This window comes from Marmota monax, unplaced genomic scaffold (genome assembly GCF_021218885.2).
Source record: "Marmota monax isolate L192 unplaced genomic scaffold, Marmota_monax_Labrador192_F-V1.1 WCK01_AAM20220418_F8-fsc00071, whole genome shotgun sequence".
NCBI classification, from domain to species: Eukaryota; Metazoa; Chordata; class Mammalia; order Rodentia; family Sciuridae; genus Marmota; species Marmota monax.
This window is the reverse complement of record NW_026695217.1, coordinates 8,842,890-8,859,400: the sequence shown is the minus strand read 5'-3', so window position 1 is coordinate 8,859,400 and position 16,511 is coordinate 8,842,890. Positions and strand designations below refer to the sequence as shown.

General features: G+C 52.2%; 1 non-coding gene across 1 annotated transcript; it reads right to left on the bottom strand.

Moving 5' to 3' along the window:
• Window positions 1-8,592: 8,592 nt before the first annotated feature.
• On the bottom strand, window positions 8,593-8,710 carry LOC124084791 (small nucleolar RNA SNORA18). Its single transcript, XR_006849245.1, has one exon. It is a non-coding gene; the product is annotated as a small nucleolar RNA SNORA18 (small nucleolar RNA).
• Between the last annotated feature and the right edge of the window lie 7,801 nt (window positions 8,711-16,511).

Genomic DNA, 16,511 nt, shown 5'->3' with positions numbered 1-16,511 from the left:
GTGGGGTAGAGGACACAAGAAGTGGAATGTCAAGGCAGGGAGAGCCTGTGAAATAGAAGGGAAGGCTGGTGGGAGAAGGCAACCTGCAGAGGAAGTCCACTCACTTCTGCCCGCCCTCCTGGCTCCCTCCTGCCTCCCTCCCTCCTCCACGGTCTGTGTGCCAAGCAGTACTACCAGGCTCAAAGATACGGACAGTAGCTCTGGGATGAGGAACGAGGGCCTTTTAGGAGCAGAGCAATGATTTCTGTCCGTAGGACACCAGCTGTTTCTTAAACATTGAACATGATTGGAGGGGCACACTCAGAGAAGCCCATTAAAATGTCCAACCTTCTAATTTTAAAAATAATATTGGCCCCGGAGGTAGCTTCCAATTTAGCATTTATTACCTCTCCTCACCTCCACAAAAGTTTTTGCTTAGTCAAATGTGCTGCTCAAGTAACAGAATCCTGGTTACAGAGGTCACCCCAATGGCTGTGCCCGCCCCCTTTGCAACCAGTCACTTACCTGCCATGTCCCTTCTTCAGGTTGCATATCCTTACATCCTGCTCCTGTGGTCCTGCAGCCACCTCTGTCCTCTGCCTCCCTGACCATTCCCCCAGGCAGGACCAGTGTGAGCAGCTGTCCTGAGAGGCAGTGCCCACAGGAGAAATCCCAGGTCTGTCCGCCCTCCTGGTGGCACTGATACTCCGGTGCCACCCTGTTCACCTACTCCTTTTGAAGTCTAAAACCAAAGTTTGGAGTTAACACATCCACTTCTGAATAATAGTGAACTTTAATCCAACTCCACCCCTTCCCAAGTAGGCTGTACAGGGGAGTAGCTGTCCCTGCCCACGCGCGTTAAGGCTCAGAAGGGATGAGTGACATCTTCTTGTTTGGGCACAGGATTCTGAAGGACACAGAAAAGGGAGTCCGCAGTGGCTCAGGAGTTCCAGAGACAGGCTCCAACCGTCCTTTGCATCCTCCTGTGCCCTTTGCATGTCTACATGAAGATTGTAACAAAATAAAAAAGGTGTTTAAATAATTTTGCTCCTAGTTACATTTTAGTCAAATTAATAAATATCTCTGTTCCAATGGGCTACAGTTAGTCTGAAAGCTTATTTTTGTGTGGCTGGATGTTTAGACCCTGAATGCAATACTTTGATTTGTGAATATTGCATCTCATCCTGTTGGAAAATGTCTTCTGAACCTTGATTCTTCAATCTAGTTTAATACTTGGCTTTCCCAGAATGAGCTCATGCACCAACAAATGGACTCGCCTCTGTGGTGGTAGTGACAGTGGTGTAGGTGTGATTTCCAAGGCAATACCTCGTTTGCTCCTCCAATGCTCTTGAGGCCTGGGTGACCACTGCACTTACAGAAGATGAAACCAAAGTCCAGAGAAGGAGCCCGAGCTGGACTTTTACATTCATACTGTGTTCGGTGGGAGAGCAGACAGCTGAAGGTAAGGCCTCGTAGACTCCACAGTTGTTCCGTTCATTGTGGTTTAAAAGCCATGGGACAGGCAGTGTGTAGGTGCACAGCACCATGCTGACTGCACAGCTCTGGAGTGGGCGCTTGACCACTGCACAGCAAAGTCCCCAAGAGCACAATAAGCAGGAAGGACAGAGAGGAGGGCGGAAGCTTGTGCCAGACCCTGCTCGGTGGCAGCATTCTTCATGTGCATCACACAGTCACCCAATGCTGACACTCAGCTGTGCACAGGACAGCCACTGGCCACGGAGGGTGACTGGGCCTCCAACTGTAGCCTGGTCCCCAGGAAGAAGTGCCAAACAGTCGATGCAGAAAGCTTGCTACGGAATCGAAAATGCAAGACATCTCATTGATATCTGTTCATGTTGTTCAAACAATGTGTTGGAGATGCTAATTTAAATAAAACATAGACATATGGGTGTGTATGTGTGTGTGTGTGTGTGTGTTTTGTTTTGCATTGATGGGGATTGAACCCAGGGCCTCTCTATTAGTGAGCTACAATTTCAGTCCTTTTTATTTTTATTTATTTATTTTTAAGATTTTTCTTTTAAGTTGTTGATAGACCTTTATTTTATTTATTTATATGTGGTGCTGAGAATCGAACCTAGTGCCTCATACATGCCAGGCAAGTACACTACCATTGAGCCACAACCCCAGCCCTATTTTTTTTTTTTTTGAGACAGGCCTTGCTAAGTTGCTGAAACTGGCCTCAAACTTGCAATCCTCTTGCCTCAACTTCCCAAATCATGGGACTTACAGGCAGGTACTACAGAGTCTGGCAATAATATATTTTAATTTTACCTATTTTTATTTTTAAAAAACATTTTTTAGTTGTCAATGGACCTTTATTTTATTCATTTTTATGTGATGCTGAGAATCGAACCCAGTGCCTCGAACATGCTAGGCAGGTGCTCTACCACTGAGCTACAGCCACAGACCTAATTTTACCTATGTTTAAATGTGGCTACCTAAAAATGCAATTACATGTGAGACTTGCATCCATGGCTCACATTATGTTTCTGTTGGGCAGCACTGTCCTAAAATAAGTCCTAGAATCCCAGGGGTTAAAACTCAGTTGTGCGTACACACAAGGATCTTTAAAACAGTGAAAAGCCTAGTGGACAATGTAAACACTGTGGACCGCAGGAGTTCACAATTGGGACCAGCTGTGGAGAAAGACCTTGCAGAGGAGTTGGACTCCTCTGGGTCTTGCAGGAGCCAGAGACAGAACAGGGGTGACCTGTCCTGTGGCACTGTGGAGATGGCTAGTGGGTGTGCACCTGGGATGAAGATCTGATAACCTGCTTCTAGAGACTGGGAGCCCTTGCCAGCCATGAGGTCAGGTCAGGGTCTCAGTCTGGTCTCAGGCAGTGGGGAGGCAGAGGCAGAGGACCTGTCAGCGTAGGGATGACGACCTGTGCTTAGAGGGTGGACCAGCAGCTTGCAGAATGGATGTGGGGGAGGGGAGGAGCCCACAAAGCCTGGGCTTTATCCCCAGCACTGGGAAGGGGGAGGGGGATGCAGGAGTCTCAGCTCTGGGGCAGAGGAGGAAAGACAGCGACATCTTTCAGGACTTGAAGTGCCCGGCCACTCCATGACCGGCTGCCTGAGACCATTCATGTTTCCTTTTTTACCTTGAGGGAACAAGAGTTGAGAGAATGGCCCCAGTGGTCACCGGGGCTGTCACATGGAGTAAAAGTCATCCAGCTGGCACACATCCTGTGAAACCACCACCCAAAAACCCCTCTAGAGTTTCTAGGAGGGCCTGGGTTGAGACAGCAAGCCTTGTCCAGGTAAGCTTCGGAGACGGAGGACCATAGTGAGTCCCCACTCTGCATTATCCACTCTACAGTGAACATCAAATGAAAGGGATAAACCTCCTGAACAGAGTACAGAACCCAGGGCGCTCAGAGCATACAGGGCCAGGACCTCACAGAGAGGGAACTGGGCTCTGGACACACTGGAGACCCAGGCAAGACCAGGTCCCAGCCAGCAGTCTCATGCAGCAGAGGGTGAGAGACCTGAGCAGCAGAGATCCTTTGCCCAGCAGAGAGCCTGAGGCCCTGCAGAGAGCCTATGCCCTCCAGAAGTCCTAAAGCCCAGCAGAGAGCCTGTGACCAGCAGAGAGCCCGAGGCCCAGCAGAAAGCCTGTGACCAGCAGAGACCCTGAGCCAGCAGAGACCCTGAGCCAGCAGAGAGCCTGTGCCCAGCAGAGAGCCGAGGCCCTGCAGAGAGCCTATGCCCTCCAGAAGTCCTAAAGCCCAGCAGAGAGCCTGTGACCAGCAGAGAGCCCGAGGCCCAGCAGAGAGCCTGTGACCAGCAGAGACCTGAGCCCAGCAGAGAGCCTGGGACCAGCAGAGACCCTGAGCCAGCAGAGACCCTGAGCCCAGCAGAGAGTCTGTGACCAGCAGAGAGCCTGTGCCCAGCAGAGAGTCTGTGACCAGCAGAGAGCCTGTGCCCAGCAGAGAGACTGAGGCCCAGCAGAGAGCCTGTGCCCAGCAGAGAGTCTGTGACCAGCAGAGAGCCTGGGACCAGCAGAGAGCCTGAGGCCCAGCAGAGACCCTGAGCCCAGCAGAGGGCCTGAGGCCCAGCAGAGGTCCTGAGGTCCTGCAGAGAGCCTGTGCCCAGCAGAGAACCTGAGGCCCAGCAGAGAGCCTGCATCCAGTTGAGAGCCTGTGACCAGCAGAGAACCTAAGGCCCTTCAGAGAGCCTGTAACCTGCAGAGAGCCTGAGCCCAGAAGAGAGCCTATGACCAGCAGAGGGCCTGAGGCCCAGCAGAGAGTCTGAGTACCACCAGGGCTCCCTGCTTGGCATCCACATCTCCCTTGGGAATACACGGGCCAGCTCAGTGCCTGGGCCTGGCAGTACTGTTGCCAGATTGCTCTGGATGTCAGTCAATCCTGCAGACTGACACTCCTGGGCGTTGTGGCCCCGGGGAGCAGAGAGCCTATGATCAGCAGAGAGTCTGTGCCAGCAGAGAGCCTGAGGCCCAGCAGAGAGCCTGCACCCATAGAGAGCCTATGGCCCAGCAGAGAGCCTGTGACCAGCTAAGAGCTTGAAGCCCAGTGGAGATCCTGCGCCCAGCAGAGAGCCTGAGGCCCATTAGAGAGCCTATGCTCAGTGGAGAGCCTGTGACCAGCAGAGAGCCTGTGCCCAGAAGAGAGCCTGAGGCCCAGCAGAGAGCCTGCGCCTAGCAGAGAGCCTGGGCCCAGCAGAAAGCCTGCCACCTGCCTCACTCTGCTGTGGAAGTTTGGTTCCACGGCTCCATCAGCAAGTTAGAAATGAATGTGTACATTCATTTGGGCAGATTTATTGCTAATCCAAAATGATTTTTAAATGAATACCCTCTTATCATCCAGAGACCCTAACCCTACCATTACTAATAAAGTTCCCCGTATTATTGTTTTCCTTCAGCACCTACTCTGGTACATACACGTTGGTCCTATGACGGGGGACAGATGAGACCCACCCCCCGGGCAAGGTGCTGCCTGCCAGGCAGGGGCTCAGGATCCAGGCACCCACCCAAGAGTTCTCAGCTTCTCCATCTAGAGGGACGCTGTGTCTGTGAACTCACCCACTTGATCAAAGTTACTCTCACCTTGAGATGAGCCCCTATGGCACTGCCTCAGGGCCGTGGGTGTGTAGATTGAGAGCACTTTGACCTATTGCCTGCTTCCACTCGTGCAGACCTGTTGGTGCTCAGCCCCCTTGCCCCTGCTCTCAGATGTGACAAGTGTCCTTTAGCCTACTTAGAGCTGTGTTTGCCCATTTTTTTTTATTTTTTTTTGGGGGGAGGAACAGCTGATTTTGCTGTTCAGAGCAGCCCCCAAGCATAGTGCTGAGGGCCAACTCATGATCCTCAGGGCCCCAAGGCTGAAACGTGGGGAAGGAAATCGAGTTGGCAAAGCTTCATCCAGGCCAGAGCTGAGTGAACTCAATGTTATTGGACCAGCAGAGGATTAAAGAACGTGTCTACCCAGGAACTCCCACAAAGCAAGCAGCACACAGAAGGACCAAACTCACGGAGCCCAGCCCTAGGTAACTGCTCCCTGGGAGCTGAGGTGTGGGTCGATGTCACTAATCAGCACTCAGCTGGATACGAGTATTGCCAACCAGGTGTCGAGTGGATTTAGAAGGCCGAGTTCGCTGGAGCTGTGGTGGATGGACTGGAGGCATGTGGCTGGCCGTCACTGATCCAGCTGGACTACCACAGCACTTCAGCTGAACGGACCAGGGCCTCACCCAGGTAGAGGAGAGGATCTACCATCACGCACACACCTGTTCCTTCAGGAGCTACTCGTGCACACCTGTGATGTGTGGGCACTGCCAGGCGGGGCAGGCGGTGAGGAGGGCTCAGCTGGGCAGGCATCGAGGATAGGGAATGACGGCGATGGACCTGGTACGAGGGAGAGAGGAACCAAGGTGAGCCAGGGCTCTGTTTTGGGCACCAAGTTTCCTGCGCTGGTTCTCCCAAAGAAGAGGGACACGAGGAGCAGGGACATCCTCCAAGGAGAAATGAAGAATTTGACAGGACAGGTACCCGGGTGTCCAGGGCTTCATTGCCTCAGGGATGAAGCTCCCTGCTCGGCATTCACATCTGCCCTGGGGAATACACAGGCCAGCTCAGAGCCTGGGCCTGGCAGGACAGTTGCCAAATTGCTCTGGACGTCAGTCCATCCTGCAGACACTCCTGGGCATGTGATGGCCTGGGGAGCAGGGTTTGTTAACTGTTCTTAGACATGCCCGTCCTAGCTAGGTGCAAGTTACTTAGTGCTGGGGCTCAGATAAGGACATCCTCCACATTGGGCAACGTGAGCAAGCAGGCCACAGAGAAAGACCGGGAAGCTAACGTGGGTGAGGAGAGGGGTGGTGACGGCAGCAGAATAGCAAGAATATTTTGTGACAAGCAGGGCTTCTCTTTACCTTGTCCCCTCCAGGCCACCACTTACTTCGCCAGCCTAAGCCCCAGGAAGCAGGAACCCAGATAGTCTGCCCTCTGCTGTATCCCAGACCAGAGGAAACCTGGTCCATGCTAGGCTCACAGTGATGGGTTTAGTAAACCATGCTTGGATTTGGTTCTGTAACCCCACCAGCAGTTTTAAGAGATATAAAGAGCATTAGGTGTTCGTCCTGCATTCCCTCAACTTTCAACCACAAAATAAGCAACTCTGTCCAGGAGCTGAAGCCTCAAGCCTCAAATATTTGCTTGGTGCTTTTTGTTTCTGGCCATGATAGGGCTAATGGTCCCAGAGCCTGCTCCACAGTCCACACTAGAAAACTGGACAAACCATAGGAAACAGCCAGGCCCCAAGCAACTATCCTCCTGAGAATATGGACCAGCGAGGGGCACCTCATACTTGTCTGGCTTGTGCCCATCTGGAGACACTTCCTGAGTGTAGGCAGAGCACAGAGGTCACTGTCAAGAGACGGAGGCCACAAACCAGAGCCTGGGGCAGATCCCGGAGGGGACTCAGCCATGCAGAGAAAGCATCTTCAGTCTGCATGGGCCCTGGCCTTTGCTGGACACCTGGGTGTGAGGTGGACAGCCAGGACTGATGGGCTTCTGAGTTCTTCCACCAGAGGGGAGAGGCTGGGCAAGCTGCTGTGAGCATAGCCAGAAACCAACTTCTCTTGTTAGCAGGCATAAAGGTCCAGCAGAGGCCTGTGCTGTCTGAATGCACCCACCTCCCCAGACTGGCTTATCCTGTCCCCCCCCAAAAAAAAACTGTTTGTACAGTTCATAAGCTCAGATCCTTCAGAGACCAGACACCAGTGGCTTGAGACAAAAATTTAGCAATTTATGTTTTATATTAGAAAAATTGTTTTAAAAAAAGCTTATTAATGTTGAAAGAATGCTTTAACTTCTATTGGTATAGCACTACATGGTGTCTTTTTAAGACATATTACATTTTACTAAAAATTCAAAATTTTCAGCTTTTGTTTGCTTTATTTTTAGTAGTTCACTTTTCTCCAATATTTGAATTTAATTCCATACAAATTACTTTCAGACTATAAAATCAGTTAGCTGAAGTCAAACAACAAAAGGTAGAAAACAAAACAAGAAGTTGTGCCCCAAACAGAGCAAGGGCAAATGAGTTTCATAAGGTGAACAAGCCCCTCCCTCCTAGTATTTAAATATCGAGGGCATACACAATAGGAACTGCTGCTTGTGTTTATTTATTCCCTCCACAGAAAACACTGGAAAACTTTCGAGCCAAAAATACAGGCTGACTCTTCTTTAGAAAGGTGTTTTTCTTTTAAAATTGAGTAATTTTAAAAGTCAATAAATTTTTATTTAAGGAATTTCCCATTGTGATTTTTCTGTTGACCATTTCAAGGATGCCCTTTTTAAAAGAACTGGAGGCTTACTTAGTTGTTTCAATCGCCCACCATCCTTTTCCCACTTGAATTATAGAACAGCGATGATTTCACTATTCTCCACTGTCTGGAGCCGCTATGGTCAAAAGATATGTGTACACCTGTAAGTCCTGAGTAAAGGGGGTGCTGAACAGGTATTGCACCCTGCAATACATTGGGCTTTACCCCAGGTTGGATAAGGAAGGTGTGGGCATCACCCAATGGGGTTGAGTTACACCCACTTGTTCCTTTGTAATCCTACCCCTTTGCCCTTTTTGGGATAGAATGTTCCATGGAAGCTCCCCTTGTGTGTCCCCTATACAAGAATAAAGAATTCCAGTGGCTCTCTCTTTCCATGAACCCCTAAGGTAACAGAGCTGTCCCTGAATTTTGAAAAGGTACTTCTGTGTGTTGCATGCTTTCTTCGCTGTTTTCTTAAGTTACCGGAATAGTCAGATTTGTGAACCCAGCAAAGGTCGCCAGCTCTGATAGATGGCGATACTCCACCTAGTATATTTGGGATTTAATTTTTTCAAGTAATTGACTTAGGATCCAAATAGGAGAAAAACAAACAGCCATAAGCAATGTGCACAAAGCCTTATACTTTGGGGTACAGATGGATCTGCCTGGTTCTCAAGGGCTGACATCTTCTCTATACATCAGTGAATTCAAGTCATATCTGTTCCTATCATCACACCCAGTCGTGCAGATGTGGGATATGCCAATACCCAGAGAAGAAGAAAAATTAGGTCTTCCATATTTTTTGATTGTCTTGTAGTTCCTTCCCATAGGCCTAACAGTCCTATGAGTAAAACAAAACCATAGAATTGCCCTACGAGGCATTTCCAACAGTGAGTGGCTGCAGGAGAAGACAGACCTCAACTCCATGTTTATTTTTTAAAGTGCCAATTATAAATGGAACAAAAAGAAAGCAGAGATGGCCTGTGGTCCACCATCCACAGCTGACTCTTCTTCCCCCGGGAGTTCCAGAGAGCACCTTTGTCATCCCAGTGGCCCTCAGGCAGATGCAGGGCACATTCAGATTTACAGGTGAGGCCAAGCATCCGCCTGAGGACACATGGCTTAATGGCCAGGGAGCCAGACATTGGACCAGATACCCTGGCTGCAGAAGCTTCTAGGCCCTGGGAGCAGCAGTTCCCCAAAGTTTGAGTGGACTGACTGGGAGGTAAGTACAGCAGGTGGGGCAAGGCTGGAGGAGGTGGGCACTGGGGGCTGCCCTGGAAGGGTACCTCTGCCCTGTGGCCTCTTCCCCTCCTCTCTCTCTGCTTCCTGACCCCACATGGAGCTGAGCTCTCCTCTGCCAGGCCCTTCCATGATGTGCTGCCTCATGTTGGGTTCAGAGCTACAGAGCTGGCCATATGTGGGCTAATGCCTCTGAAAAACTGCAAGCCCCAAATAAAGTCCTTTCCTCTAGGCTGTTCCTGTCAGTCACCCTAGGGGGAACCATGGAGGGCAGAGTCCAGGACGGGTGCATGATGGAGTGGCCCTGGGAGGTACAATCTGCAGGAATCACAGCTGAGTGGGAGGGCTGAGGAAAGGGGAGAGTAAGAACCTGGACTGGCAGCCAGAAAAATGATGCTGCCCTCTGACCAAGCATGGATTGCTCAGGCACATCAGGAGCATGCTTTGAAATAAGGTCTTACTGATTCAAGTTCTGAGGACGTTAGTAGAAAAGCATGCTGCTCAGATACCTGCAGGTCCAAGCTCAGAGGTGAGGTAGGAGCTGGAGACCTGGCGATGGAGGTGAGCTTGGCTGGAAGAGCTAGGCCAGGTGAACGTCCAGCAAGAAGAGAAGGCTGGGGATGGGGCACCCAGGACATAAACCCTGCCACTCAGGCAGAATTTGTGTGGGTCACGGGCTTCCTCCACCAGAGATCAAGGAACTGACCCCCAATGGCACCTGCAGAGCCCAGTCACATGTCTCGTCCTCATGAGATTAGGGATTTCCTATTCCATAGAGTACACCGAACAAGAAGTTGTCGTTCATAATAGATAATCAAAATGCTGCTGCCTACACGACCCTAAGCCTTGTTCCTAGGGACTGTGGACCTAGATGGGTTCGTCTCATCAAGGGAGAAAGACATGAACAGCCCTGACATGGGAGCATGCTGCCCGGAGACAACTCCATTCAGACCCGCAGAAGGGCCTTCTCCATGCACATCCACCAGCAAAGTCTTCTGTGCTCGGGGCCTGTTTGTTGATCCTTTGTTCATCCCTGTGCATGTTAGCATATGAAGTCACATGAGGTCATTGAAGAAGGGTCAGATGAGAAAAAGCCTCCATAGCACAGCAGTCAGAGAGCCAGTCCCCCTGGAACAGACCAAGAGCCCTCCTCTGAAGTACACAGAAGCAGTCAGGTGGGTTCTCAGCACTGGACAATGCTTTTCAAATTAGAAAGGGCAGTAAAACTTTCCTCCAAAGTTAGAGACTGAATTGTAGCCACCCAAAATTCATGTTGACGTTCCAACACCCCCACCCCCACCGGCCCCTTTCCTCAGAATGTGACTGTATTTGGGCAGAAGGTATAAAAAGGTGATCAAATAAAGTGAGGTCATCAGGGTGGGCCCTGATCCAATCCGACTGGTGTCCCTGAAAGAAGAGACTTGGACAGAAGATGCTACCTGCAAGTCAAGGCGAGGCCTTGGGGACACTGTCCTGTGACCCCAGCTCTCTGCTGGCAGCCTCCAGGTTGGGGGCCGATGCCCGTCTGTCATGTGAGCCCCTGGCTCTGCACTGTTGCTGTGGCTCTCATGAACTAACACACTGAATAGTCCACACTTCACAACTCCGTGGCCGTGTCCCCGATGGCTGGATGTGGTGCTCAGTGTGATCACAACAAACGCCCTGCCTCAGCCAGGACAAAGCTGCTTTCAAGGGCAGGCAGGAGAGGGTAATTGGAAACCCCCAGTGTGAAGGCTACATCTGGAAGCGGGGTGCTCACAGCACCTTGCCTTCTGCTCGGACTCTGGTGAAAGCATGGTACCCTGGCTCCTGAGTCCCAGCACCAGCAGTTGCTGGCTAAGGGCAAAGGCAGACACTCAAAGCAGAAAGGAGGCAGCCTGTGGACAGCTCCGCTGCTCATCACTAGCCCGTCCACAGGCCTTCACTTGAAAAAACCAAAGCTATCATTTCTCTAATCAGTGCTTGCTGAGAGGACTGTCTGTCCTTCACCTTGTGAGATTAGGAACAAGAGGCAAGGAGGCCAAAACTGCCTGCTCTTCTCGGCTTGGTCTGTTTCCTACAATCCAGTGAGTTGAATTTGGAAGGCGCATCCAGGTATCGTTCTCTGGGTTGTAACATATTCTCTCCTCTCTGAAGTGGCACCCCCTTTCTCCACAGAAAAGCCCTCTTCACCATGGCTGATTTTAGGACTGTCAGCAAAAGAGTCTCTGCAAAAGAGTCCAATGTAGATAAACTTCCTATTTTTGTGTCACCCTGTTTACTTGGCCACTGGGCAAGAAGATACCAGCACTCCAGGTGCTGGACACTCCCATACTAGTTTTTCACAAACATATCCAGTATAGTACTTTGTAGAAATGTGAAAACAAGGCCTCTGGCTTTGAGCTGGGCTTCACAGAGATGTCTACATTTTTAAGATAAGTTACAAATGGGCTCCATGGTAACAGCTGGCAGGGGGAGGAAAGAAAGGGGAGAAGAAACTCTCCCCTTCCCAGATGTTGTCCTTGAAGAGTTAACTTGCCCAGAACAGTGAAAGAAAAAGCTGCTTTTATGAGAACTCCTGCAGACTGTGAACTTCTGAGCCCCTCCCCTTACATGCTGGGTATAAAACTCTGAAACTCCCTGAACTCTGGGTTCAGGGGATTGATTGATTACAGCAAAGGCTGTACCCTCTGAACCTGGCTGCAGCCAAATAAAACTGTTTCCTGCTGTCTTCGGTGCCTTGCCTCATTTGTCCCTACAACATCTCTACAGTCTATAGTTCTGGACTAGCTCCTATTTTCTTTCTCTGCTTCCTTCCTTCCCTCCCTCATTCCCTCTCCTTCTGTTCTTCCCCAGCAGAGCGCATTAGTGTCCCTGTGTGGACACACACATGGGTCCTGCCAGGCCTCTGGCTGCATCATTCATTACCTGATCCTGCCCACAGGCTCTGTCCAGAGGTGGGTCCTGTGAGCAGGCTGAGCATGGGCTGGAGGGATGCCAGCCCATTGCCCTTGCCTTGTCCGAGGTCCCAGAAGAAGGCATCGGTGGACTGTTAAGGAGCACAGAGCAGGCCCTTGTCCAGTGTCCCCTTCCCACTGCCTGACCACTCTCCCCACCTCCTTCACCAGCTCTCCTCCTGGGTGCCATTCTCTCCTGACCTGGGCCAACAACCTTATCTGACTTCTGAGGCCAAGTCCTTCTTGTTTGGGCCCAGGTCGGTGGGCCTTTTCTGGTCCTCTGATCACCCTCAGGGATCTCTGTTTCTCAGATAATCTGTCCTATGACCAGGCCAAGGGCCGATTGTTGAGAAGCGGCCTCCAGCGACTGCTGCCCCAAGCTTCTTAAGGAATGGATGTGCAAAGGTGAAACTTGTCACAGAGGCAAACCCCACAGGACATGAGGAGGGGCCCTGGAAGGGAAGGGTGTAGCCAGCCATGTGCCTGAGAACAAAGACAGAAGCTGGGCCTGGCTGTCAGTCCTCCTGGAGAGGCTGGGTGTGCCCTGGAGGATGGAGTGGGCAGGAACCAGCTGAAAAGTAGTTCTTGACAATCACTGAAATCTCACTCCATTCCTCACAGAGGCAAGCTCAGTCCTCTGCACCCCACAGGCCTGGATGCGCCTGAACTCGGTGGGTGCTCTGAGCTCCGAGAAGTCTGCTGGGTCAAAGCACAGAACCAGAGACCAGGCCCAAGGAGATGCCACTCCAGTCCGTCAGGCACTGCAGGGAAGCTGGGCCTGTATCAGCTGCACTCACCTAGGGCTGGAGAGCCACTGCAGGATTGGGAGGGAGACAGCCAGGATGTCTAACAGCCACGTGCCCACGCAGGGAGAAGCTGGGCCAGACACCATCCCCCTAGCTGGCCTGGCACAGCGGGGTGGCCTGGCTAAGCTTCTACCACCCCTAACGTTCCATGTGTCTATGAGACACGATGTCCCAAGCTCAGAAGGGCCTCCTCAGGTAGCCAGGCTAACACCAGGTGGACCCATGTTGTTGCCAGGCTGACACGATGACTGCTGACTCTGCCTCGGTCAGCCTCACTGTCCTCCTTCCTTTGCCCAATGCCTGTGGGTGAGACGCTGGGTTTTGAGTTGTCTCCCACTTCTGTTCTTGGCCAGGAATAAAAGTCTCCCTCACTGATCAACAGGTGCTCAGTCTTGTTATTGGTTCCATAATTCCCAGAGGGAAAAAGGACCCAGGCTTTGGGCTCAAAATTTGATAACACTGGGACACCACAGCAGCAGCATCTTGACCGCTGTGGTAGCCCCAGTGGGTGCCTCTTCTACCTAACCCTGGACCTGGGCCACCTGCTGAGCTGGACCAGAGGGAGTCCTGGCTGTGGGCAGCTGTCCTGGGGCCTCAGAGCTGGGTGGACTGGGAGGGCCAGATAAGTCCTGAACCCAGACAGACCTCGCCTTACAAACCACTAGCAGAGCTGAGGTAGCTCTCACTTGCACCCTGGTGTCAACGCCCCGTGGCTTAGAGTTCAGAAAGGGAGAACCTGGCTTCTGGGTAAGACTATATTTCAATAAAGGCTTATTAGTGAAGGTTCTGTGGTTGAAAGTTGTAGAAATCAGGCAAAGAAGAGGGTTTATTGGAAGTATATAGGTCTGGGTGTTTTCTTGCCTTTTTTCTTTTCTTTCTTTTTTGGGGGGGTGGTATTGGGGATTGAACAGAGAGCCTCGTGAGTGCTAGGCAAGCACTGCACCATGGGCTACCTCCCCAGCCTGCTCTGGGTGTTCTCTAGCACCAATGGCCAGGTTTCCTTTTGTTTTCTTTTGGCACTGGGGATGGAACCCAGGGCACTTGACCAGTTAGCCACATCTCCAACCCTTTTCATTTTCTATTTTGAGAAAGGATCTTGCTAAGTTGCTTAGGGCCTCACCAAATTGCTGAGGCTGGCCTTGAACTTGCAATTCTCATGCCTCAGCCTCCTGGGTCTCTGGGATTATAGGTGTGCACCCAGCTCAACCACCAGTTTTCTGCTTCTCCAAGAGTCCTTCAATTCCAACACTACCCGGAGTCAGTGCAGACCCAGCAGAGCATCAGGGCTCATCCCACCCTCCACCTCAGGAGCCAGATGCAGGTCCCAGCCTCCGGTACTTCTGACTGAAGATCTCCTCACTGGCTGGGAAACCCAGAACAGCTCAGAAAGCACTTCCTTTGATGGGTTCCTTTTAAAGGGTGCACTCAGGAACCGCTGGATGGAAAAGCTGCTGGAGACTAGGCCCCTGCGTGCAGGCTCCATGCCCCATCAGGCAGGCCTATGGGATGTGCTCACCAACAACAGCTAGTCTCCTTCAGGTTCTGTCCTCCTAGCTCCAGCTCCCTGGCCTTCCTGGAAGTCCAAGAGGAAGCCAAAGTCTCACCCTTCTACTCGCTGGGCCTTTGGGTGATCAAATTCATCATGAGACAATCTATGGCCCCACACTAAATTACAATGTTAGCTCAACCTCAGATATGATTAATCAGAAGGGATTTGTTATTATTAACACCAGAGACACACCTATCAGGAATTCCAGGGGTTTTAGGAGCTCCGCACCAGGACCTGTGAACAAAGACCACATTTGGTTCCTGCTCTGGTGCCATGGGTTCCCCTAGATCTAGAGGGAGGCTGAGGAAGCAAGTGTGGGCAAGGGCTCCAGAGGTCTTGGTAGCAAGGAGGCTAGCCTCCACTCCCCCGGCTGCTGGGCGTGAGCCACCGGGCCCTGGCCTCGGCTCACAGCGACCCCGGGAGCCTGTCGCAGTGTGGGCTTCCCCCAGGACCGGGCCCAGAGGCTCCGGCGGAGCAAACCTATACCCCTGCAGGAAGGGGCCTGAGCGCTGTTCTCCCCGCGCGCGCGTTGCCGGGTACTGCCCCAGAATGGGGAACTGCGGGGTGCCGGCCTCGCATTCTTCCTTCCTCTCGGATTTTCTGTATTCCTGGAGGACTGCTGCGTCTGGGCACTACGTGGAAGTCCACGATTTCCGGGCGCGGCGAGGCAGGTGTGCAGCGCAGAGCCGCCCTGAGCGACGGAGCCCCGCCCTCCGGCCAGTGCGCGCTGGGAACCACCGCACTGGGACGCCAGTCGCCCTCGCCGGGTGCTGGCTGGCCCTCAGCTGCTCGTGTGCCCGAAGGGGAAGTACTGATCCCTCAGGCGTAGGCGCGGGGGTCTGAAGTCGCGCGGTCAGAGCACAGAGCAGGTGCTCGCTGGCGCCCCCTGCGGACCCGGAACCGGCCTTCCCTGGGGAAGATGAAGGACTTCTGTAAGGCAGGGTGACCGCGGGACCTGCGGTTCCGTGCAGCTGCAGGCGCGGGGGAGGGGCGTGGAGGCGAGCTGGCCCGGCCCTCGGCGAGCTCCGCAAGCTGGCTCTGGAAGATGTCTGTTCGCTCTTTGGCTTTTCACCATTTCTTGCCATCTGAAAAATGGGACTGGCAAAGCTTGATTTGCGGTTCTGAAAATTACCCCAGAAGATGCAGCACAGCCCTCAGTAGCTGTCCAGTTGGTGACAGGCGTCCCTGTTGGACTGGGAGATCCAGGAATGATTTAGAGACACGCAGTATCGGTTGCTCCGCAATCCCACGTCTGGCTACCAGAACCAAAGAACCAAAGAACCAAAAGAACCAAAGAAACAAAGAGGGAGACCACTGTGTCTCTTGGAGTGTTTCTCAGAAAGAAGGAAACCAAATTTAGATCACAGCGCGTAGATCACAGCGAGTGTTTCTAAAGGACTGGAAACAAGCGCCCAGTTATGTGGTCACTTTTAAAACAAAGGCAGTAAAATGTGCTCCCTCACAAGTTTCTGGAGCTCTGGAATGAGGGGTGCTGCTCTGCTCCGGAGAAGCTGGGCAGTCCCATACTGGTCCTCCCGGCTTAGCTCCCTCTGCTGCCCACAGGGACGCACCAAAGCAACACGTGACTTCCTTTCTTCTCTCTGAAACCATCCGCGCCTCCACTGAGGTGCAGCTCTGTGGCAGAGCGCTTGCCTAGCCTGGGAGGCCCTGGGTTCTACCCTCAGCACCACAAGGGGCAAATAAGCACAAAAAGTCCCTCCTGTCTGTGTCATCCGACTCCCAGGCCTAGGAGGAAAGGCGGTTCAGGATGGTAGTATTTATTAGCAAGACACCTTCACTGTGCGGTGAACCTCACCTCCAGCCTCCAAAGACATCTTAAAGGTGCACACGGAGGGCTGGGTTGTAGCTCAGTGGTAGAGCACTTGCCTGGCACGTGTAATGCCCTGGGTTCAATCCTCAGCACCACATAAAAATAAAGACATTGTGACAATCTACAACTAAAAATTATTTTAAAAGAAAAAAATGGTGCACTGGAATGCCCTTCATTTTTTAAAGGGAAGAGTACACCCCCTCCTTCCGGGCTTGCTGGTCGTGGCAGGCTCCAGAGGCCCCTGCAGATGGAGCTGCTGGGCATGTTCCCTATGCCTCTCCCTCCAGGGGTCTGGTTTCCGCCCACTGCTGCCCTCTACCCTGGGCTCCCATTCAGGCAGAAATTCCCATCAGACTCCC